This window comes from Eretmochelys imbricata, chromosome 6 (genome assembly GCF_965152235.1).
Source record: "Eretmochelys imbricata isolate rEreImb1 chromosome 6, rEreImb1.hap1, whole genome shotgun sequence".
Lineage (NCBI taxonomy): Eukaryota > Metazoa > Chordata > Testudines > Cheloniidae > Eretmochelys > Eretmochelys imbricata.
The window spans coordinates 11,732,289-11,757,661 of NC_135577.1; the positions used below are offsets into that span (position 1 = coordinate 11,732,289).

Here is a 25,373-nt window from a genome sequence, read left to right on the forward strand (position 1 = left end):
GTTGTCTCCCCCATTCAGTATGGGGCCCACTCTTTCCCTGACCTTCTTCTTGTTGCTAACATACCTGTAGAAACCCTTCTTGTTACTCTTAACATCCCTTGCTAGCTGCTACTCCAGGTGTGATTTGGCCTTCCTGATTTCACTCCTGCATGCCTGAGCAATATTTTTATGCTCCTCCCTGGTCATTTGTCCAAGCTTCCACTTCTTGTAAGCTTCTGTTTTATGTTTAAGATCAGCAAGGATTTCACTGTTAAGCCAAGCTGGTTGCCTGCCAAATTTACTGTTCTTTCTACACATCGGGATGGTTTGTTCCTGCAACTTCAATAACTATTCTTTAAAATACATAAAATTTATTTGGGCATAAGCTTTCGTGGGCTATAACCCACTTCATCAGATGCATGGAGTGAAAAATACAATAAGCAGAATATATATTAGAGCACGTGAAAGGATGGGAGTTGCCTTACCAAGTGGGGGGTCAGTGCTAATGAGGCCAATTCAGTTAGGGTGGATGTGGCCATTGCCAACAGTTGACAAGAAGCGGTGAATATCAACAGAGGGGAAATTACTTTTTGTAGTGACCCAGCTGGGTGTGTCCCTGCCTGTGGATGGCTGTGTAAGTGCAGTGTGTATCAGAGGTTTGTAGCTTGACATCAGCATCACAGTGTGAGAGTCAGACCAAGCCAGTGGCTTTGGAGGACTCAGCGGTCCCATAGTCCAGATTGCACACTGGGGACCCTGTCAAAAGGGACTCCCTGCTTCAGCCCCCACATAGGGACCCTAACACTGGAGGTGTCATTTCAGAAAAACTCAGGGGGCTGGGGGTTGAACATTACAGGTGATAATATCCTGCAACGCAAGGTGGGGCAAAAAGTGGAGCAGATAGACCTATTAAAAGTTGGGGGGGGGGGTACCAAGGCCCGGGGGGGGGGGGCGGGGAGGAAATGTCTCCTTACGCCATAGCAAATGAGGCCTGACTTGCACATCTAGAGATCTGCACCCTGGCAAGCAGCCCAGGCAAAGCACAGACAGCCACCGACCACATTTCCTCCACTAGCCATCAGCCCCATGCCACAGCTCTGCCAGCCACAAGGGCCCAGCCTGGGCAGGGGCGTCCTCCCTCTCCAAAGCCCGTTCAGTCATTGGTGGCTCACTCAGGCCCCCAGCAAAGGGTCTGGCTCCCGAGGGCACTCTGGGAATAGAGAGAAGCAAGGGAGGCGACTGTGTTTGTGAGAACCCCAGAGACTCAGCATCCCAGGAAGTCACATGGGAATGCAGAGATAAGAGGAGGGAGAGCCAAGATGGATCCCTGAGAGCTGCAGGTATTGAGGCAGTTGTTGCTGCCAACACAACCTCTGCCTTCAGCTCGGCTTTGCCAAGACAACCTGAGGATTCTCTGATACAGGATTCCAGCTGAGTAATAAATGTGACGCTAAGTTGCTGCAGATACGGATTGCATTGTGCACTGCAGGTAACGAACCATGACAGCCCCTTGCCATCTTGTCATAGGTAGAAATCCACCCAGCCTTGACCTCTTGGCTGCTCCCCAATACTGATAGGGACCCATGCAAGATCCAAGCCAGAGCATGATGAGCAAATCAGGCACAGAGCCTCCTAGGGCACACATGCCTCAGGGGACAGGGCTGGGGGAGACACAGAGCAGAGGAAAGCACAAAGCCAAGGAGAGGGGCCCAGATTGGGGGCTCCCAGCACAACCCTCAAATCAAAGCAATAGACAGAAACTGAAAGCTAGGAAGGAGCTGCTCTGTGGGAGCCCAGGGCTGGGACAGCAAGGGCTGTCGGTCGGGACTGAGGGGCACCAGCAGAACTGGTTTGCCCATGCCCCACTCTTGGCTGTGCTTGTGTTTCCTCAGAACTCTACTCCACTGGCCCCAGGAAATCGTTTCACCCCTCACTGCCCATGGAAGGAGCCCGATGGTGCCTTGCAATTGCAGGGACGTGGCTGCCACAGCTCCGGGCCAGGCACAGACTCTGTTAATGGTTCATTTGCTCAGGGATAAGAGGCTGGAATAGCCCCAAGGGAGAGGAAGACGTGGCGGGGACAGGGCCACCAGCCACTGCCAGGCAGGGACCTCACTGCCCCCCAGGCACCCTGTCTGCCAAATTCTCCAAGGTTCCCCTTACCCCAGGTGAATGGGAGCTACTGGGACTCCCGAGTCCTGCACAGACCTGCCCTGGCATGGCTGGGGCCAGACACACAGACAGGGATTGCTACTGTAGGATCTTTGGTGAGTACAGAGACTGGCTTCTTATTGTAACCCTTCTGCCAGGCCAAGTTGATAGCAGCAAGGGCCGGGTTCAGTACACAGGGGTTCCCTCTCATCAAAGCAAATGCAAAACTGGCTCGAGCCCCCACCCAGTGACCTGGGAAAATCTTACACAGCCCCTGGGCGCCTCAAAGAGGCAATACTTCCCCTCTCGCAAGCACAGAGTCTCGGTGTAGTAGAGAATCTTTAATAACATGAGGTAAACAACATCAGCATTAAATTGGGGAAACACCACAACTAGTGTTCATTAACCAAACCATGAGCAAAGACCCACCCCAGAAAATTGGGCCACATCCTTTCCCTTGGGTTCTTGAGTCCCAGAACCCAAACGTCTCTTGAGTCCAGCAATTCACAAATCACCCAAAGTCCAAAAAGACCAGCCCCAGAGTTCAAAAGTTCATCTGCAGAATGTTACTCCCCAGTCTGGCTAAAATGTGCCTGTGTGTGGGGAAAACAGGTAAGGGGCACCTTACGTGCCCTGCAGCTGACTGCCCCACAGGGCTCTGCTCCACCACGACTGGCTCCGCTCTGCACAGCTCGCCTTCTCATGAACACACCGCTGTCTCACAAATGGCTCCACTCCACCACGACCAGCTCCACTCAGCTCGCCATCTCACAAACAGCTCCGCTCTGCACAGCTCTCCGTCTCACGAACACTCCACCAGCCTATCCACGAACAGCACCGCTGCACTCTAAATCTGCCGGCTCCCCGCTACTTGACACAGTGCTCAGTGATTTCAGCTCATAGTAGGGGGAGCCTTAGTGCTGGTGCACCATAAGGCCAAAGTGAATGCAGTACAGTACCTGTAACAAGACTCTGAATAGACCCAAAATTAGCTCTGACAGTCCACAGTGGAGAGAGACAGAGGTGCAATTGGTGCATCAGGCCCTCACAGAGGGGCCCACACCACCAGGTACTAATACCTATCTCAAATCTCTCTCAAGTCACAGATTTTTGGAACCCATGTCCCTTGCCTAGCGAGTGCTACTCCGTTGATGGTGAGTCCCTCCATCATAACAAAAGGCCAAGTACAGTTCCAAGCACAGTTCCCATAATCAGGGTAATAACAATTTATTCTTCCCGCCCCAATAACAGAGACACTGGGGATCCCACAGCAGCCAAAGTGACCATTTGGGCCAGGGTGGATGTGCCTATGCAAATGAGATCAGCCCCTGAAGTTCTTTTCCACAACTTGCCACACCTCACCACCAGATGTCAGGGTGGAGCCCATCCTGACTCTGCTTACATTATTGTAGGGTCTCTGGGGAGCACAGGGGCTGCACCCAGACTGCTTTATTGCAGGTTTGTTATTGCAGGGGTGGGAGGTTACACACACCCTGCCAGGTTCTGGGGTGACATGGGGGGATAGACACAGGTAACTGATGGGTTTCTCTCCTTCACCCACCCAGGTGCCCCCCACGCCACACCCGCTGGAATCTGCCAAGGGTCCGTCCCCATCAGAGATGCTGATCCTGAGCCGCTCCTCCAAGCTGAGGCTGCTGGAGGGGACACTGCGGAGGCACTTGCCTGAGACGCTGCCGGTGACATGGCTGTGCCTAACCCCACTGCCCGCGCCCCAGGGCCAGGACTCAACCCTCCTGCCCCTCCATGGGGCAGAGAGCAGGGGAAGGTCCCTCTGACTCCCCTGGGAGATGGGTTAGAGATCAGGCTGGAGAGGCAGGCCCCTCCCCCGCAGATGCTGGCTGCTCTCCCAGCCACCCGCTCCTCCCTCGTGCCTCCCAAAGTCCAAACCCAGCTCCAATTCCTGCTGCTCACCCAGTGTAGCCGGTGGGACCTCCCCAGCCAATCACAGGGCAAGTTGGCTCCATATCAGCCAATCACATCACAGGCAGGCCAGGCACCGTGTCAGCCAATCACTGCATGGGCGGCCTCCATGACAGCTAATCAGAGAGCTGGGTAGCTCTGCCTTCCTCCATGGCTCTATGCCCATCACATGACTCAAGTGTGTGGGGGGTCACCAGCCCCCTTGTCCTCCCCCACCCTCCCATGCCCAGGGTCTCCCCTGAGATACCAGCCCAGAGGCCACAAATCAGGGGTCAGACCCCAAAAGTGAGGATAGTAAACCTGGGGGGACAGGGGAAGAAGAGGCAGGCCCCCACAGCTTCCCCACTCATATGCCCTGCCCCACGTCTCCCCTCAACACTCACTCCCTCCACATACCTGCACCCTCCCTGACCCTCACACTGATCCCTAGTGTCACCCCACATGCCCCCACTCGTCCCCCAATCCCCTGTCCTTGCTGCTCCCCACATTCTCCTGCAACCCCCCACTCTGTGCTTCCCAGAGCCTGGAGGAAGCCATTTTCCCTGGCCTTTGCCCCCTGAAATCATTGTGAGGTGGCAGTCATCTTGACTAAGGGCAGCCTATGGAGTCAGCCCAATTGGCAAGGATGGCCATTTTTGAGAAGGGAAAAATACTCCCCAAAGGCACAGAATATCATGAGACTCTGAAACCCCCTGATAAATAATGGGAGGCTCCTGACAGAGTCACGAGAGCGGGAATTTCTGCCCCTCCACCAGCTCTGACCCCTGCCCCATGTCTTTGGCAGGTCCTCGGTGCCGTGATGACCATAAACCATGGGAACCCGGCTGGGTACGAGATGCTGGTGGATTCGTGGCCCGAGTTCAAAGCTGTCCTTACCCGGCCACACAGAGAGGTGCCTCCCCTAAGCCATTGCGCTGCACCTGGGGGCCTGTGGGAATTGGGGGGTGGGGAGTAGGACATGGAGCCTTTCTCCTCTAGGCAGGGGCCAGCCTTGCTCGGAGAGGGGGGATTGGGATCTGAGGCCTTTTCCTTCTAGGGGGCCCCAAGGTGGGGGCCAGGCTGGCTCGGGGCAGGAATGGGGGGTTGGTCGGCAGATCAGTCATTCCATTGGGAGTTCCCCACTCTGCTCCATGTCTCCACCAGCAAGTGGCATCGGACGTCTCCGATTTCTACACCAACATGTTGGGGACACTGAGGCATGGCCACTAGGTAACTCGAGGGGATGGAAGACCATGAGTGTCGACGAAGCCCCCTCGTATTAGGCCCAAGTGTCCCTCCCCCCCGCCCCGCCCCCTGCCTGGAGGCACTCGCAGCAGTTCTGCGTACTAGGCCCAAGTGTCCTTGGCTCCCCCGCCTGGAGGCACTCGCAGCAGTTATGCTGAGGATCTGCAACAATATGTTGCAGAGTCAGATTGCCTGAAACTAAGCAAGGCCAAACAGGGCAGATATGGAAGAACAATTCTGAATAAAGTAGCTTTATGTATGGTTTAACAAATGATACAGAGAACAAGGGAACTAGCTGGGAACTGGATTGACTGGCTATATGGATACTTAGGGCAGCTTGCTATTGGATAAGTATGCTGGAAAAAAGGATGTATAAAAGCCTGTGTAACTTCCTGCTCTGCGTGCAGGATTTGAGATTCTATTCTCCCTGTACCTTTTTGCAGCTGCAAATAAACTTTTCTGCTTCTCCACCCCGTTGTGATTATTGGGTGTAGCACACCGGGTAGCGAACCAACCCAAGCTGTTGTTTAGCCTCTTGGCACTGGGTGCCGGCAACAAACATGTATGCGGTGTTTTACCGGGACCTAGGCACCTACTGCTGGGCAACGCCGTCAACTGGAGCCAGGCCTTCTGGATCCACGGTAACATGGGCCCCACAGCACCAGGGAGAGCCCCATGGCGGCTAAGCATATATGTTCCTTTTCCTTCCCCGTGGAAGGAAAAGGCCTGGGTAGGGACCGTCGAATCGTGGAAGTCAATGAATGGCTACGCAGGTGGTGTCGGAGAGAAGGCTTTGGATTCTTTGACCATGGGATGGTGTTCCATGAAGGAGGAATGCTGGGCAGAGACGGGCTCCACCTTACGAAGAGAGGGAAGAGCATCTTTGCGAGCAGGCTGGCTAACCTAGTGAGGAGGGCTTTAAACTAGGTTCACCGGGGGAAGGAGACCAAAGCCCTGAGGTAAGTGGGAAAGCGGGATACCGGGAGGAAGCACAGGCAGGAATGTCTGTGAGGGGAGGGCTCCTGCCTCATACTGAGAATGAGGGGCGATCAGCAGGTTATCTCAAGTGCTTATATACGAATGCACAAAGCTTTGGAAACAAGCAGGGAGAACTGGAGGTCCTGGTGATGTCAAGGAATTATGACGTGATTGGAATAACAGAGACTTGGTGGGATAACTCACATGACTGGAGTACTGTCATGGATGGTTATAAACTGTTCAGGAAGGACAGGCAGGGCAGAAAAGGTGGGGGAGTAGCACTGTATGTAAGGGAGCAGTATGACTGCTCAGAGCTCCGGTACGAAACTGCAGAAAAACCTGAGTGTCTCTGGATTAAGTTTAGAAGTGTGAGCAACAGGAGTGATGTAGTGGTGGGAGTCTGTTATAGACCACCGGACCAGGGGGATGAGGTGGATGAGGCTTTCTTCCCGCAGCTCGCGGAAGCTACTAGATTGCATGCCCTGGTTCTCATGGGAGACTTTAATTTTCCTGATATCTGCTGGGAGAGCAGTACAGCGGTGCATAGACAATCCAGGAAGTTTTTGGAAAGTAGGGGACAATTTCCTGGTGCAAGTGCTAGAGGAGCCAACTAGGGGGGAGCTTTTCTTGACCTGCTGCTCACAAACCGGGAAGAATTAGTAGGGGAAGCAAAAGTGGATGGGAATCTGGGAGGCAGTGACCATGAGTTGGTTGAGTTCAGGATCCTGACACAGGGAAGAAAGGTAAGCAGCAGGATACGGACCCTGGACTTCAGAAAAGCAGACTTCGACTCCCTCAGGGAACGGATGGGTAGGATCCCCTGGGGGACTAACATGAAGGGGAAAGGAGTCCAGGAGAGCTGGCTGTATTTCAAGGAATCCCTGTTGAGGTTACGGGGACAAACCATCCCGATGTGTTGAAAGAATAGTAAATATGGCAGGAGACCAGCTTGGCTTAATGGTGAAATCCTACTGGATCTTAAGCATAAAAAAGAAGCTTACAAGAAGTGGAAGGTTGGACATATGACCAGGGAAGAGTATAAAAATGTTGCTCGGGCATGTAGGAATGAAATTAGGAGGGCCAAATCGCACCTGGAGCTGCAGCTAGCGAGAGATGTTAAGAGTAACAAGAAGGGTTTCTTCAGGTATGTTGGCAACAAGAAGAAAGCCAAGGAAAGTGTGGGCCCCTTAATGAATGAGGGAGGCAACCTAGTGACAGAGGATGTGGAAAAAGCTAATGTACTCAATGCTTTTTTTGCCTCTGTCTTCACGAACAAGGTCAGCTCCCAGACTGCTGTGCTGGGCATCACAACATGGGGAATAGATGGCCAGCCCTCTGTGGAGAAAGAGGTGGTTAGGGACTATTTAGAAAAGCTGGACGTGCACAAGTCCATGGGGCCGGACGAGTTGCATCCGAGAGTGCTAAAGGAACTGGCGGCTGTGATTGCAGAGCCATTGGCCATTATCTTTGAAAACTCGTGGCGAACGGGGGAAGTCCCGGATGACTGGAAAAAGGCTAATGTAGTGCCAATCTTTAAAAAAGGGAAGAAGGAGGATCCTGGGAACTACAGGCCAGTCAGCCTCACTTCAGTCCCCGGAAAAATCATGGAGCAGGTCCTCAAAGAATCAATCCTGAAGCACTTACATGAGAGGAAAGTGATCAGGAACAGTCAGCATGGATTCACCAAGGGAAGGTCATGCCTGACTAATCTAATCGCCTTCTATGATGAGATTACTGGTTCTGTGGATGAAGGGAAAGCAGTGGATGTATTATATCTTGACTTTAGCAAAGCTTTTGACACGGTCTCCCACAGTATTCTTGTCAGCAAGTTAAAGAAGTATGGGCTGGATGAATGCACTATAAGGTGGGTAGAAAGTTGGCTAGATTGTCGGGCTCAACGGGTAGTAATCAATGGCTCCATGTCTAGTTGGCAGCCAGTGTCAAGTGGAGTGCCCCAGGGGTCGGTCCTGGGGCCGGTTTTGTTCAATATCTTCATAAATGATCTGGAGGATGGTGTGGATTGCACTCTCAGCAAATTTGCGGATGATACTAAACTGGGAGGAGTGGTAGATACGCTGGAGGGCAGGGATAGGATACAGAGGGACCTAGAAAAATTGGAGGATTTGGCCAAAAGAAATCTGATAAGGTTCAATAAGGATAAGTGCAGGGTCCTGCACTTAGGACGGAAGAACCCAATGCACAGACTAGGGACCGAATGGCTAGGCAGCAGTTCTGCGGAAAAGGACCTAGGGGTGACAGTGGACGAGAAGCTGGATATGAGTCAGCAGTGTGCCCTTGTTGCCAAGAAGGCCAATGGCATTTTGGGATGTATAAGTAGGGGCATAGCGAGCAGATCGAGGGACGTGATCGTCCCCCTCTATTCGACATTGGTGAGGCTTCATCTGGAGTACTGTGTCCAGTTTTGGGCCCCACACTACAAGAAGGATGTGGATAAATTGGAGAGAGTCCAGCGAAGGGCAACAAAAATGATTAGGGGTCTGGAACACATGACTTATGAGGAGAGGCTGAGGGAACTGGGATTGTTTAGTCTGCGGAAGAGAAGAATGAGGGGGGATTTGATAGCTGCTTTCAACTACCTGAGAGGTAGTTCCAGAGAGGATGGTTCTAGACTATTCTCAGTGGTGGAAGAGGACAGGACAAGGAGTAATGGTCTCAAGTTGCAGTGGGGGAGGTTTAGGTTGGATATTAGGAAAAACTTTTTCACTAGGAGGGTGGTGAAAAACTGGAATGCGTTGCCTAGGGAGGTGGTGGAATCTCCTTCCTTAGAAGTTTTTAAGATCAGGCTTGACAAAGCCCTGGCTGGGATGATTTAATTGGGGATGGGTTCTGCTTTTGAGCAGGGAGTTGGACTAGATGACCTCCTGAGGTCCCTTCCAACCCTGATATTCTATGATTCTATGACTCTATGTTCTGTCTGGGCCAAACCCCTGGATCCCGCCCTACAGCGCCAGCCCCAAAGCCCTCAGATCCCTCCAGTCTGCCAGCTGTATGGGGGACAGGAACACATGGGGTTGCTCCTTCCAGGGCTGGGCTGGGGTCGGCTCAGCTGAGCACATCCTTTTCCCTAAGGGCTGGGGCCAGTAGGTTTGGAAACTCACACTCCTGCCCCTCCTGTCCCCTGTGCCAGGCTGGGCTCCCCACACATATGGGCACTTTTCTCACCACCATTCAGTCCCCATCCCCACTGCTCTCAGCTCGTCACTGCCCCCTGCAGGGCTCCAGGATGGGGTGTACAAAGCCTCCAGGGATATCTCCGAGGCTAAAGGGGTCCAGCTGGAAGCGTCCTGCTACTTCACTTACCTCCACTTGGATCCCAGGTCCATGCCTGAAATCCAGTCAGTGTCTGCTTGTGCCACAGGGCCCCTGGCCAGTGTGGCGCTGAGATGCCCAAGGTCTGGCTGGCTATTCCCCATGGAGGGCATGGGGCACTGGGGTCTTGTTGCCACCAGCAGAATCCCAGTGGGATTGGGTAGGGAACTCAACCTCACTCAGGGAACCTGCACGGACTGGGGAGCATAGCCATGGGCTGGATTCAGCCATGGGGAGGGAGATCCCTCTTCAGCTCCTGCACAGGGCCATCAGCTGTCAGCCTTGGCAGGGCTTGGGCACTGAGCAGCTGTGCTCCCCACATCCCTGCACCACATCTCTCCTGGCCCAGGAACCTTCCCTGCCCACAGTCTGTTCAGACCTCAGCTCCTCACATAGGCGCCGACTTCTGCTTCTGCCAGTGGGTGCTCGATCCCCCTCTGCTCCCGGCCTTGCCCCTACTCCACACCTTCCATGACTCCCCGTCCCTGCCCCACCCCCTTCCACCCCTGCCCCAAAGTCCCTGCCCTAACTCCACCCCCTCCCTGCCCCAATTCTGACTCCTTCCCCAAATCCCTGCCCTGGCCCCGCCTCTTCCCTGCCTCCTACCCTGAGTGCACCACGTTCCCGCTCCTCCCCCTCCCTCCTGGAGCTTGCTATGCTGCCAAACAGCTGTTTGGCGGTGGGCGGGGATGGAAGCGCTGGGAGGTAGGCAGAGGAGCGGGGAAGTGGCGCGCTCCGGGGGGAAGGCAGAGGTGGGGGGGGAGGGAAGCTTGGCTGCCGGTGGGTGCAGAGCACCCACTATTTTTTTCCTGTGGATGCTCCAGCCCTGGAGCACCCACGGAGTCAGCGTCTATGGCGCCTCACCCAGGAAGGGAAAGGCACCCCAGGGGCGTTTTGGGGGTGGGGGAATCTCTATCAGGAAGGGGAATGAGACACTCAGTTCAAACGAGACGGGACAATAGGCAGAGCTGCCCACTGTGTGGGTTAGTGGGGAAAGGCCCCATGTCCCATTTCTCCCCCACCCCCACCCAAACCAGACAGCTGCCCACTTCACTTGGCTCCAGCGTCCCCCTTTCCTGAATCCCATGAGTTTGGCTAGGTCTCACAGTGATCTTCATGGGAATCCCGCCCTGCCTGGGGGGAAAGCCCCTTCTGATTGGCTGCCTCTCAGAACTGCTGCAATAAGAGTTCCCTGTCCCTGCCCCTCCCCACAGTAATGTGACACCTTTCTCATGGAAGGGGAGAGAAGAGGGGGGAAGAGGCAGCAGGAATTTCTCAGCATCTCATGGTGACATCACTTCCACTCCCCATCCCTTCCTGGGAGCAATGGGACAAGATGGTACCTGGGCTCCCCCTGTCCCTGGGACACCCAACCTGGGAAGGGCAGAGGGGAGCCCGCTGCAGCTGCCATAGGGCTGGGAGGGGTGGAAGAACATCAGGAGGTACAGAGGGGAGGTTGGGAACAGAGCTGATGGTTCCCTGTACGGAGCAGGGTTACACGGGGGCGTGGCTACAATAGGGTGCTAACCAGCTTGATAGCCAAGCGGTTACACAAACTAGGCTATCCCAGCTACAGCCACGTGGCCCTAGACAACTACCCCACGCAGAGGCTGCAGGAGAGGTAGAGCTTCCAGTGCCAAACCAGCCTGTGCCACTTCGTCCTTCACAATGCAGCACTGAATAGAACCCCCATGTTAACCCCCAGCCCAGCACCAGACACAGCCCCTGCATAAGTCCCCAGCCCAGCCACCCAGGGGACCTGCCAGGCTGGGGCTAAGGGAAGCCAAGAGAGGAGGGTAGAGGAGTCTGGGGATCAGTGTTAGGCCCAATGGAACCAGTAACATCTTCCAGCTCCAGCCTTAAATGGGGTCTGCTACCCACAGCCTCACAGCACCATACGCAGCTTTACAGGGTCTGTCCTAGTCTCCCAAGCTCTATTACCTGCCCTCCTGGGTGGACCCCAGTCCCCCAACCCCATATCTGTAGCACCCCCAACCCAGTTCCACTTTCAGACACCGCAGCAAGAGCTCAGTGATATTCCAGCCAATCAAGTTACATGCTCACCCTCTTCCTGCTTCTGCTCTGCTCCTCCTCCCCCGCTTTCCCTGGAACAGCCTGCTCAACCTATTACCTCTCTAACTCCTCCACATTCAGTGTGTCACCATCCCCCCCACCCTGCCAGAGACATCTCCCCTGGATCTCCTTCTCTCCTGTTTCATAGATTCATAGATACTAAGGTCAGAAGGGACCATTATGATCATCTAGTCTGACCTCCTGCACAACGCAGGCCACAGAATCTCACCCACCCACTCCTGCGAAAAACCTCTCACCTATGGCTGAGCTATTGAAGGCCTCAAATCGTGGTTTAAAGACTTCAAGGAGCAGAGAATCCTCCAGCAAGTGACCCGTGCCCCATGCTACAGAGGAAGGCGAAAAACCTCCAGGGCCTCTTCCAAACTGCCCTGAAGGAAAATTCCTTCCCGACCCCAAATATGGCAATCAGCTAAACCCTGAGCATATGGGGCTTGTCACATCTCTCCCCATTGCAGTCTGCTCTCATCAGCTCTTTTCCCCGCTCCTGAACAATACAAGCCACAGCAGCTTTAAATGGGGCAGGAGAGGCTGGGCAATTGGTCCCCATTCAGCAACATCTCCTTGAGCCCAATGTGCTGGGCATGATGCTTCTAACCCATGATGTTCCACATGGATACTAACCAGTTCCTATGCCAAGGACTCCCTCAGTCTGTCTCAGTAACTCAAAGGTTAAATACCTCTCGGGGATGTTGATTATCTTCAAATCAAACTTCACTATCCCCAAGGACTCCTGGCCTGAGGTCACACTCAAAAGCAATCCAGACGTGTTAAATTCAGCACCACACAGCCAAGACACCCAAATCCCCTTAACTCCATCCACTGGCATTGACCAATAGCAGGAAGCGTTTCTGACTTTGTGATCCCAGCTGCGATTACACTGACTGTTGAAGACACCTTTGAGTATTTCCCCTTTGTGGCGGCACTCCCTGGTACAGCTGGGACCTTGTGGGCGAGGGGGACGGCAGAATTACAGCTAGGGCCATGCAACAGTTTCCCATTTTTCAACCCACTTTTCAAATGAAATTTTCCCAAAGGAGGTTCTGCTTGTTCCCAGAGTGTCGGCTTTGTGTCCAGACACTGAGGGCCTGAAAACCAAAGTGTTCTGGGTACGTAACCCGGTCTGCAGGGTGATGTCTGCAGCAACAAGGGTCCGGTCAAATATCTAGGGCTTCCTTTGGTAAACTAACCAATAGCACCAGTTGGAGCCATCCTACCAAATTTCTAGGATCACTGAATATTTTCCCTGGAGGGACTTTAAAAGGCAAACTGAGTGAGTATGAAACAAGAAGAGCTTTGTTCGAGGGGGCAGGGAAATCAGCACCCAACTGGGGAGAGCACAGCAATTACAACTCACCTATCTGTAGTTATGAATAATAAGTAAACACCCAGTCCTGCCCCTTAGTGTCCCCAGTTGTGTCCTCTGATTCAGTTCCCTGCCCACAACCACTGAACAGATGCCACTTCAGCAGTGGTTTCCTCCTCTGCTACGCTCCACTCACAGTTTGGTGTCAGCTGTTGGCCTCGTCGCAGAGCCTGGCATCAGACAGGCCTGTGTCCTACTATCCTTTGAGAAATGCCAGCTGGGCCAGTCCTCAGGCTCCACCACCCCACCCAGCTCTGGTGATTTCAGCCTCATTTGTGCGGGGTAAGAGAGGGCTGCCCGGGGCTCCCTCAGCCCTGCTGACACCCTCTGCCGCTTTGGCAAAGGGCCACCTCGGTGCTGCCTCCCAGTGAAGAGTTTTCTGACTTTGTAAAATCTGCCCCTCTGCTCCCCATGGCTCTTGCAGATCCACAGCGCAGTGATGGATAAACTGTGGGAACTTGGCCAAGAGTGAGCTGCTAGTGGATTAGTGGCTGGAGTTCTAAGCCATGCTGACCCAGCTGCACAGAGAGGTGCCACCCCTCAGCCACCACACTGCACCTGGGGGCTTAGCTGGCTCAGGGAGTGGGTAATGGGACACAAGGTTTTTTTCCCTCCAGGGGACCCCAGGGTGGGGGCCAGGCTGGCTTACGGGGGCAGGCAGATCAGTCATTCCAGTGGGAGTTCCCCCTTCTCGGTTCCGTATCTCCCCTGGCCGGCGGCATCAGCTGACTCTAATTTCTACACCAACATGTTCCTGGCATTCTACAGAGGACAGTGCTGGGCAGCATGGTCACTATCAACTGGGGCCAGGCCTTCTGTATCCACAGTAATGTTGGGGTGCCTCGTCTTGAGCCCCACAGCCACTGCATGTCCCCCCACCGTCTGGGGCCTAACCCCAGCAGCCCCAGACAGTCCCATCCCCTGAGTCTCCAGGCCTCCCCAGATGCTTCCGTATGCCCCATGGGGTCAGGCTGCTGGGCTGGGATTGGCTCACTTGATGCAGGCCCCCTTTCGTGAGACCTGCATGCTGGTGGATTGGCTTGGTCCCCTCTCCTCCCTACATGCCAGTCTGGGCCCCCCACAGCCACGTTCCCCATTCAGGGCTTCCACTGTTCAGGGTCTGTTGCCACCCCCTGAAGGGCCCCAGGACAGGGTGTCTGAGGGACATTGCTGGGGCCAATGCGGTGCAGCTGGAGGCATCCAACCACTTCAACTACCTCCACCTGATCCCAGCACCATGCCTGAGATCTGGTCAATGCCGGCCTGGGGGTGGGCACAGTGGTTGCACAGCTTCACTGGAAAGCAGCTGGCCCCGCTCCTCACCCTGCCTGCGCCCCAGGCCAATGGCAGCATCCCACTGGGATTGACACTGCCTACACAGCCTGCTCTCTGGCTGCTCAGGGACCCTGCAGGCACTAGAGAGCTCAGGCACGGGGTGTTTGGGGTGGGGGTGTGACATTACACTCCATATTCTTTATGAAAATATACTTATGATATGGATATGACATAACTGAGATGCTTTATGCAAGATGGTTCAGGTGAGATATTATTGGAAAGGTTATGATTTACTGAATGTGATTATCCAATTTGTAAGCCTGTATCATTTCTGTATCTGAACTTAGGAATATTGACTATGTATCTGTATTTCAAATGTGTTACTTCGGTTGTCACCCCCAACCAGCCCTTCAGGTACAACAATGGAAAAGCCAGACAGGGCTAATGTCCCATTAGCAAAGACAATGGACTGTGAAAGAGCTTAGTCTTCCTCTGGATGCTCCAAGCAGCCTACGAGTAATGGCTGCCACAGCCCTGCAGAGACATGGGTCTGAGTCATCTGGTACTGGACCCAGCCCTTGGAATGCCAGTGTTCTTCCACTGCGAGACAAAGGGTTCCCACCATACACAAGAGATATATAAGGCAGGGGAGTGATATGATCATGGTTCTCCTCTGCCTCCCCACCCAAAGAGACACTGAAAAACACCTGGAAACAAGAATTGAACTTAGGGGAGAAGGGTTGAACCCAGGTTGGGAGGGCGTCCAGTCTGTGAGTGGAAATACCTGAAGTCTCAAGCTGCAGGCCAGTGCAGCTGCCTTTCTAGACTTTCTATAATCTACCTGTGACAATAGTTAGGGTGAGAAATTAGATTTTATAGCCTGTTTCTTTAGTGAATCAAATTTAGTTTGTGTGTTTTGTTTTATTTGCTTAGTAATCTGCTTTGTTCTGTTTGCTACCCCTTTAACCACTTAAAATCTGCCTGTTATAGTTAATAAAATTTGCTTTGTTTATTATTAAACCCAGTTTCTGTAATTTCTAACTGGGGGCAGGGAGGGGAAGAAGTTGTGCATATGTTCTACCACATTGAGGGAGGGGGCAAATTTATGAGCTTGCATTGTATAGATTTCTCTACAGAGAAAAGACAATATACCTTTGGGTCTGCACTCCAAGGGAGGTGGATACCTGAGTGCTGGGACAAATCCCTTAAGCTGAGGCTTTCCAGAGCTGATCTCAGTGTCTGTCTTGTTCTGCAGTTGGGTATGGCCCTGCCTCTGGGTGTGCTGGAGGAGGCTTACTAGCCTGGCTCAGCAAGACAGGTAAAAAGGGGGCCCATGCTGGCAGAACAGGTGATCTCAGTGGTGTCCCCGCACATCAGGTGGCATCCCAAAGGGGGGCAACCCTTCTCAGGGGATCCTGATTCAGCCCCCACATAGGTTGTCATTTCAGAAAATCCTGAGAGGGACGGGGAGCAAAGCTGTGTTTGAACATTACAGGCAATCCTGTATCCTGAAAAGGTAGGTGAGGCAAAAAATGGAGCAGATAGACCCATGGAGGGAGGGCAAGACAAGGTCTAGGGGGGCAATGGCCCCTCTTGCTCCATAGCAAGTGATGCCCCTGCCCAACAGCTGCCCAACCCACAGCTCTGGAGATCTGCACCCTGGCAAGCAGCCCAGGCAGAGCACGGACAGCTACCGGCCATGCTTCCTCCACCGGCCATCTGTCCCGTGCCACGACTCCGCCAGCCACCTGGGCCCCAGGGGCAGGGGCATCTTCCCTCCCCAAAAGCCTGTTCAGTCATTGGCCACTCACTCAGGACCCCAGTGAAGGGTCTGGCTCCAGGGTCACTCTGGGAATGGGGAGAAGCTTCCCTGAGGAAAGAAATACCCCCTCTGAGAGCCACCGAGCAGGGACATGACACAGCGCTGCTCCCACCTGTGTTAGTGGGGAAAGGCCCCATGCTCCCCACTTCCCTGAGCCAGCTAGTCCCTCCCTCCCCTGGATTTAGCCTGTCCCCCTCTGCTTCCCCAGGCTGGACTCTGCCATGAGGTTCTCGTCCCTGGACGACTCTCACGCCGACCTGCTGAACATGAAGTGGCCCTATGCGGGGAATCATAGAATCATAGAGTATCAGGGTTGGAAGGGACCTCAGGAGGTCATCTAGTCCAACCCCCTGCTCAAAGCAGGACCAATCCACGACTAAATCATCCCAGCCAGGGCTTTGTCAAGCCTGACCTTAAAAACTTCTAGGGAAGAAGATTCCACCACCTCCCTAGGTAATGCATTCCAGTGTTTCACCACCCTCCGAGTGAAAAAGTTTTTCCTAATATCCAACCTAAATCTCCCCCACACAGCAACTTGAGACCATTACTCCTTGTTCTGTCATCTGCTACCACTGAGAACAGTCTAGCGCCATCCTCTTTGGAACCCCCTTTCAGGTAGTTGAAAGCAGCTATCAAATCCCCCCTCCAGCTCCATCTTGTTGACGTAATTTTCCACCCACAGTAAGAACAATGGGATGCCCTCCACATGGTAAAAGCTAAAAAAAGGCCATGGAAACACCTCCAATTTGTCTTGAATCCTGCTTCTTACCTCTGCAGGAACTTTGCTACAAACTGAAGCTCTGAACAAAGGACTGAATGACCCATCTAAGCTGTGGATGTACTCCAGAGACTTGACCTAAGCCAGCAGTTTATTCCATCACTACTACAAGCCTGAACTAAGAACTTTGCCATGACTGTATGTAATTGATTCCTTTAACCAATTTTAACTCTCACCTTTCTTTCTTTTTATGAATAAACCTTTAGATTTTAGATACTAGAGGATAGGCACCAGTGTGATTTTGGGGTAAGATCTAAATTATATATTGAACTGGGTGTGTGGTTGGTCCTGTGGGATCAGAAGAACCTATTATTTGATGAGACTGGCTCTAAAGAACCACTCATCTCTGAATCCAGTGTTATTGATGGTGATATAAAAATTGGAATGCCTGAGGAAACTGTCTTTATGTTTTTTTGTTAGCCAGTGTGGTGAAATCACAGGAGTTTACTTTTGTGGCCGGTTTGGTATTGTGATGGATTCGGTCACAGAGACCCTCTTGGGATTGTCTCCTGATGTGCTGGGATTACCTCTGAGCCCGTTTTCCCGGCCAGCTTGGGACTCCAGAACCCCACCTTGTTGAGCCAGTCATGCTAGCCTGCTGCAACACAGACCCAGGTCTGGTCCATGCCCCCAAAGCTGCACTTTAAGCAAAAACTGCTCAGCAGGTCACATCACCAACTCCCAGACACCCAGCTCCCAATGGGATCCAAACTCCAAATAAATCCGTTTTACTCTGTATAAAGCTTATACAGGGTAAACTCATAAATTGTCCACCCTCTATAACACTGATAGAGAGATATGCACAGCTGTTTGCTCCCCCAAGTATTAATCGTTTTGTCCGGGTTAATAAAATCACTTTTGTTTATTAATTAAGTATAAAAAGTAGGATTTAAGTGGTTTCAAGTAATAACAGACAGAATAAAGTAAGTCACCAAGCAAAATAAAGCAAAAACACACAAGTCTAAGCCTAATACATTAAGAAACTGATTACAGGTAAAACCTCACCCTCAGAGATGTTCCAATAAGCTTCTTTCACAGACTAGACTCCTTCCTAGTCTGGGCCCAAGCCTTTCCCCTGGTACAGTCCTTGTTCGTTTCAGCAGACATCTTAGGTGGAAACTAGGGGTTTTCTCATGACTGGAACCTCCTTTGTACTGTTCCACCCCCTTTTATAGTTTTGGCACAAGGCGGGAATCATTTGTCTCTCTGGGTCCCCACCCCTCCTAATAAATGAAAAAGCACCAGCTTTAAGATGGATTCCAGTATAAGGTGACAACAGTGTGCCCTTGTTGCCAAGAAGGCCAATGGCATTTTGGGATGTATATGTAGGGGCATTGCCAGCAGATCGAGGGACGTGATCGTTCCCCTCTATTCGACCGTGGTGAGGCCTCATCTGGAGTACTTTGTCCAGTTTTGGGCCCCACACGACAAGAAGGATGTGGAAAAATTGGAAAACGTCCAGCGGAGGACAAAAAAAATGATTAGGGGACTGGAACACATGACTTATGAGGAGAGGCTGAGGGAACTGGGATTGTTTAGTCTGCAGAAGAGAAGAATGAGGGGGGATTTGATAGCTGCTTTCAACTACCTGAAAGAGAGTTCCAAAGAGGATGGATCTAGACTGTTCTCAGTGGTAGCTAATGATAGAACGAGGAGTAATGGTCTCAAGTTGCAGTGGGGGAGGTTTAGGTTGGATATTAGGAAAAACTTTTTTCACTCGGAGGGTGGTGAAACACTGGAATGCGTTGCCTAGGGAGGTGGTGGAATCTCCTTCCTTAGATATTTTTAAGGTCAGGCTTGACAAAGCCCTGGCTGGGATGATTTAGTTGGGGATTGGTCCTGCTTTGAGCAGGGGGTTGGACTAGATGACCTCCTGAGGTCCCTTCCAACCCTGATAATCTATGATTCTATGATTCTATGACATGTTCACATCTCCAGTGAGACCCCAGCCTCCATTCTTCCAGGGGTAGCCTGCAGGTACCCAGGAAGGTCTGCAAGTAAACAGAGCCCTTTACAACCAATAGTCCTAGTCAATGGGAGCCTTCAAGATTCTAAACCACCATTAATGGCACACACTTGCATAATTACAATAGGACCTCAGAGTTATACTTCATATTTCTAAGTATCAGAGGGGTTGCCGTGTTAGTCCGTATCCACAAAAACAACAAGGAGTTCAGTGGCACCTTAAAGACTAACGGATTTATTTGGGCATAAGCAAGCCTTTGTGGGTAAAAAACATCTGAAGAAGTGGGGTTTTTACCCACAAAAGCTTATGCCCAAATAAACCTGTTGGTCTTTAAGGAGCCACCGGACTCCTTGTTCTTTTCATATTTCTAGCTTCAGATACAAGAATGATACATGCATACAAATAGGAGGAATATATTCAGTAGGTTATAACCTTTGTTATGATACCTTACAAGGGACCTTTTGCATCACGCATATTTCAGTTACATCATATTTACCCTCATAAGCATATTTCCATAAAACGTATGGAGTGCAAAGTCACACCCTGCTCCTGAACTTACTGCCAGAGACTTGTACACTGTCCATGGTGGAGGCAGTATACATAAAATTCGTCTTTTCTGGACAGGGCATCTGCTACCCAGTTGTCTCTTCCTGTAATGTACATAATTTCCACGTCAAATTCCTGCAGGACCAGGCTCGAGCGTAGCAGTTTGGAATTTGTGACCCCTCCCTTGAGGGCATCAGAAAGCGTGTCTTGGAGGGAACTCCAGGAAGGTGGGGAAGAAGTTTTTTGAAGAGGATGGGAAACTGTATAGGGAGTCCCCTATAGGGAAGAACCGAGGCCCCGGCCAACCCTATAAGCCAGGGATCTGAAACTCAAATCACCATGAGGGCCGCATGATGACTAGTACATTGGCCCGAGGGCCGCATCACTGAAACCTTTTCATACAACAATACAAAAGTATAGTCAAAAATGAAAAAAAATGAAGAGTAATACAGTATGCTATTAAAAGTCAACGTATTAACTTTTTAAAAACTGTAATGTGAAGAGGGGTTTTAACAAAATGTAAACACTCAGTAATGCACCTCACTCAAATGACAAAACATTTGTCCTAAGTTTGGCAGCGGGAAGCACTGGGAGGTAGGCGGAGGAGCTAGGACGTGGCGCGCTCGGGGTGGGGAGGGGAGGGCGGGGAGCTTGGCTGCTGGTGGAGTCGGCGCCTGTGGCGGGCCGCAGGAAATAACTCAACGGGCCGGCCGCGTGTTTGAGACCTCTGCTAGAGGCAGTTGGTTGTACCCAGTCAACCCGGGGAGGAATTAGTGCTGTAGCGCATGATAGTCCCTTTGCTGGTCACTTCGTGGTACAAAGGACTTATGACAGGCTGAGGAGGAATTGCTACTGGCCAGGGATACAGAATGATGTGAGGGATTATTGTAGGACTTGTGCTGTGTGTCAAGAGAGGAAGAAACCAGTGGGACCCCAGAAGGCTCTGCTGCATCCCTTTCCTGTCATACAGGAGGCATTCCAAAGGGTGGCAATGGACATAGTGGGTCCTATGCCGTGCCCCACTCAGAGGGGGAACAAATATATTTTAGTGGTGATGGATTTCGCCACTCGGTATCCCGAGGCAACTGTGCTGTCTAACATAGAGGCTGAAATGGCAGCAAGAGCCCTGCTCACCATATTCAGCAGAGTGGGCTTCCCTAAGGAGATTTTGTCTGATCAGGGGGCAAATTTTACGTCGCAGTTCTTCAATGAGTTATGGAAGGTGTGTGGGTGGAGTGAGACAGCTTAAGACGGCCCCTTACCACCCCCAGGCCAATGAGCTGGTGGAAAGGTTCAATGGGACCCTAAAATCCATGCTGGGGATGTCTGCCAAGAAAAGGGGCCAAAGTGGGCAGACTATTTATGAGTTTACCCTGTACAAGCTTTATACAGAGTAAAACAGATTTATTTAGGGTTTGGATCCCATTGGGAACTGGGTGTCTGGGTGCTGAAGAGGGGTGACCTGCTGAGCAGTTTTTGGTTAAAGTCTGCAGCTTTGGGGGTGTGGACCAGATCTGGGTCTGTGTTGCAGCAGGCTAGTGTGTCTGGCTCAACAAGGCAGGGTTCTGGAGTCCCAAGCTGGCCGGGAAAATGGGCTCAGAGGTAATTCCAGCACATCAGGTGACAGTCCCAAGGGGGTCTCTGTGACCAAACCTGTCACAGTTATATCTTATAAAAGAATAACAACCAGGTTTGGGTTGTGTTTGCCCTATTTCTCAGCAGTTCATCCTGAATTTGGCATCCTCAGTTGTGATCCACGAAGGCACGGTTACGGTGTGGGCTCCACATGCTGTTGTGCGGAGTGGTAACAGCACCTGCAGAGGTTTGCTGCTGGTCACTAAGATTACAAGGCATTATGAGAGACAGCCCAGGCTGGAGAGAGCTCAGGGGGGCACAGCGGTCCCACAGTCCCAGGCTACACTCCGGGGATCCTGTCACACCATGGCGCATGGCTGCAACCCTGCCCCAGCATCGTAGGCGCGGCTACATGCAGGTGCTCAGCACCATGAGAGCCAAGCAGATGCATGAGGCTGCCCCATCTTTGGCCCTGGACAACCTCCCCATACAGAGGCTACAGGAGAGCCAGGGCTTCCAGCGCCAGCCCAGCCTGTGCCATCATTATCCACACCCCAGAGCCAGTGATGGCTCTCGTCTGAGCCCCCTGACCCAGCACCAGCTACCACCTCTTACCTAAGTCCCCTTCCCCAGCAACCTCCATGGGGCAGGGCTGCGGGCCAACAGGGTGGCCAGGAAAATCCAGCGTTCCACATTGGGCCCAATGGAACTAGAAACATCTCCCGTCTCTCCAGCACCTCTCTGTAACAGAGCACATACCAGCCTCAGGGGTGGGGCCCTACCAAATTCATGCTCCATTTTGGTCAGTTTCACAGTTTTAGGATTTTTTAAATTGTAATTTTCACAGTTTCAGATGTTGTAAATCTGAAGTTTCATGGTGTCGACCCCGTGGGTGTCCTGACCCAAAAGGGGGTTAGGAGGGGTGCGGTATTGCCACCGGAGCTCTGAAGGCAGCACTGTCACCAGCAGCAGTGTAGGACTAAGGGTGGCAATCCTGGGACCCCCCTACAATAGCCAGATTTCATGGGGGAGACCAGATTTCATGGTTGTGAAGTTGGTAGGACTCTACCCATGGGGCCAACCGCTGCAGCCCCATAACCAGCCTCCTTGGATGGAACTTGCCCATAGCCCTATAGACATAGCACCCCGCATCCCAGATCCCCTTTGCTGTCCCCTTCTTTAGCTTTCAGACTTCCTAGCCACTGTAGCAATCTCCCATCCAATGAAGCTACATGCCAACCACAGCTCCCAGGCCCCATGTAGCTCAAAGCAGGGGCATTACAGTATCAAGGAGGTTGAAGGCTGAAAGTTCAAAGCCAACCCTTGGCAGAAATCAGAGAAGGAACCATGCCTACTGCTATAACCAGCCTCTGCCAAAGGGGTTCTTAATCTTATTATTTGGGGGCGTGGGGAAAATGTAATTGCAGGATACCAGAAGATTCAGAAGGTGCTTAAAATAGTTCATATAAATAAATGACCTCTGTGAATGCTTGCTGGGAGGGGAAATAGAGATAGAGGAGTTTGGGGCTTCAGCAAAGGGAGGAGGATTATGGGGAGGTCAGAGGGGTTGGGGGTTCAGGTGAGGGGGTGGGATATTGGGACAGGTGATCTGGTGGTGGGAGGGAGGGTGAGTGGGTGTCAGTCGGCCCATATTCTTCCCTCCCATATGTGCCCTGGGATTGGGAGGACCTTTCCCTCTGGGGGTGTCTGAGCCCTACCTCTCTGCCCCTCTCACATGAGCCAGAATCTGGGGGGCCCTCCCCCTTTAGGAGGCTCTGAGCCCCTTTCCCTGCCCCTGTGCATCCACTGTGATCTGTGGGGGCTGTCGCTCTCAGGGTCTCTGAGCCCTTTGTGTGTGCCAGGATCTGGGGTCCCTGCCCCTTTTTGGGGTGTCTGACCCCATTCCTTGCCTCCCCTCATGTGTGCTGGGATCTGGGGGGGCCCTGTGCCACTTCGATGGGCTGAGTCCTTCTCCTTGCCTCCCCTGCCCTTCTAGACAGTAGCTGAGCTCCTTCTCCTGCCCCCACACCACTAGATTGGGGCAAGGAACTAAGCATGGACAGGCTTGGTGTATAGCAAGGGCTCCCAAGCACTGACTGAGAGAGGAGGGCTGAGAACACCACCGAGATGAATGGAGCCATTGGCCCAGGCTGTATTATCTCAATGGGTGCTCTCCTTCAGCTGTTACCATCACACTGAGATCCATAGGCCCCATGATAGCAAAGCAGCTGCTGCTGGTTAATTTCATACAATTTTACAGCTGAGCACCAGGTTGGCTACGATTAAAATTAAGATTTTTGTTTCAAAGCAGATTATTCTAGGTGCTCTAAATTCCTCATGCTTACTTGGATTGTCTTGAAATTTGGGATGCCTCCTGGGGGTACGACGTAGGGTTAGTGACCCACATTTGAGATCATTTGATCAAGGGGTTCCTGAACTCCAAAAACAACTTTTCTTCAAGTTCACAGCTTCTACCAGTGGTTGTTTTGCACCACTGCCTTCAAAAATGCTGATGGCTTAATGCGATTGGAAGGTGAGGGTGAGCTGGAAATGCTGGTGGGGGGCAGGGAATACTAAATGTTGCAGGGTATGCTGGAGAGGGGGAAGGAGAGAGACACACCAGTCTTTTTACACATGTAACAAATAACCGCCACATTTTTGGGTCATAGACCAACTACACACTCCAAACGTTACAAAGCACAAGCATTATCACTAATTCACTGTTACGTAGCGTGTGTGGGGAGCGGGGAAGAAATGCCCCGATACACCCATAATACACTTACTCATGCTCTGTCATTGCACTGTACTGAACAGGGGCTTCAACTACGTGAAGAGGGTTCCAAAGAGGATGGATCTAGACTGTTCTCAGTGGCGGCAGATGACAGAACAAGGAGTAATGGTCTCAAGTTGCAGTGGAGGAGGTCTAGGTTTGATATTAGGAAAAACTGTTTCACTAGGAGGGTGGTGAAGCACTGGAATGGGTTCCCTAGGGTGGAATCTCCAGGTTCTGAAGGGCCAGCTTGACAAAGCCTTGGCTGGGATGATTTAGTTCGGGTTGGTCCAGCTTTGAGCAGGGGGTTGGACTAGATGACCTCCAAGGTCTCTTCCAAACCTAATCTTCTATGATTCTGTGATTCCCTACACTTGCCCAGCACACAAATGCTAAGGGCGAGTTTAGACTACAAAGGCAGATCAAGCCAGGGAAAAATCCTCACCCTGGAGCGAAGTTGTCACACCGACCCAACTCCCTGTGCAGACAGCGCTAGGACAGCAGAAGAACTGTTGCTACAGCGTTTTCAGTGTAGACACGGACTGAGCCTGCTCTACATCACATCTGTTCAATTTTACAACCCCTTCAACCTCGTCCCCTTCGGGTACATGATGCCGTCTAACACTACAATGTCTTTTACCTTTCATTCGTGCCCACCTCACTGATGACAGTCCCCCAGGCAGGAAGACCCTATGCCCCGTTAGTGACACAACGTGCACAACCCAGTGCTGTAATGAGGTGAAATGGATCTCTCGGGGTACCCGGGCACCTTTCCTTTGATCACAGACCTGGGGGAGGAAGAGGGGCTCACCTTCACCGAGGGGAACAGCCCTCAAAAGCACTTTGTCTCTGCCAAGCTGCTCCAGCTAACCCCTCTCCCATTCAGTACAGCGACACATAATGTGCGGAGGACAGCTGGAGCCCAGGGGCTCTTGGCAGCTCCAGGGGCAGAGATAAGAACCATGAGCAGGCACCTTAACTCCTCATTGCTTGGTTTTCAGATGTGAGAATTTTGCTTCGCTCGACATTCTGGAAGGGCGTGGTGAACCTCTGGGCAACATTAACTCCATGGACTTAGCACAGACCGCCTGGCACACAAGGGAGCAGGAGATGTGGACACAGCTCTGCTACAGCTTGGAACAAAGTCACAGGGTGCGAAGGAGGCGGCTGTCTTTGTGAGAACCCCAGAGACTCAGCATCCCAGGAAGTCACCCGGGAACGCAGAGACAAAAGGAGGGAGAGACAAGACAGATCCCAGAGAGCTGGGGGTATTGAGGCAGTTGTTGCTGCCAACATGACCTCTGTCTTCAGCTCAGCTTTGCCAAGCCAACCTGAGGATTCTCTGATGCCATATTCCAGTTAAATAACAAATGTGCTGCTGAGTTGCTACAGATATGGATTGCATTGTGCCCAGCAGGTAACGAACTGTGATAGCCACTTGCCAAGAAGATTCCATCATCAGTAGAAACCTCTGGACCTCTTGGCTACTCCCCAATGTCAATAGGGACCCATATGAGATCCCAGCCAGAGCATGGGGAAAAGAGGCACAGAGCCTCCCAGGGCACACATGCCTCGGGGGAC

At 52.2% G+C, this 25,373-nt stretch overlaps 1 pseudogene; it reads left to right on the forward strand.

The window, feature by feature from the left end:
* Window positions 1–3,749: 3,749 nt before the first annotated feature.
* On the forward strand, window positions 3,750–24,971 carry LOC144266100 (glycine-N-acyltransferase-like protein 3; annotated as a pseudogene).
* Window positions 24,972–25,373: the final 402 nt, after the last annotated feature.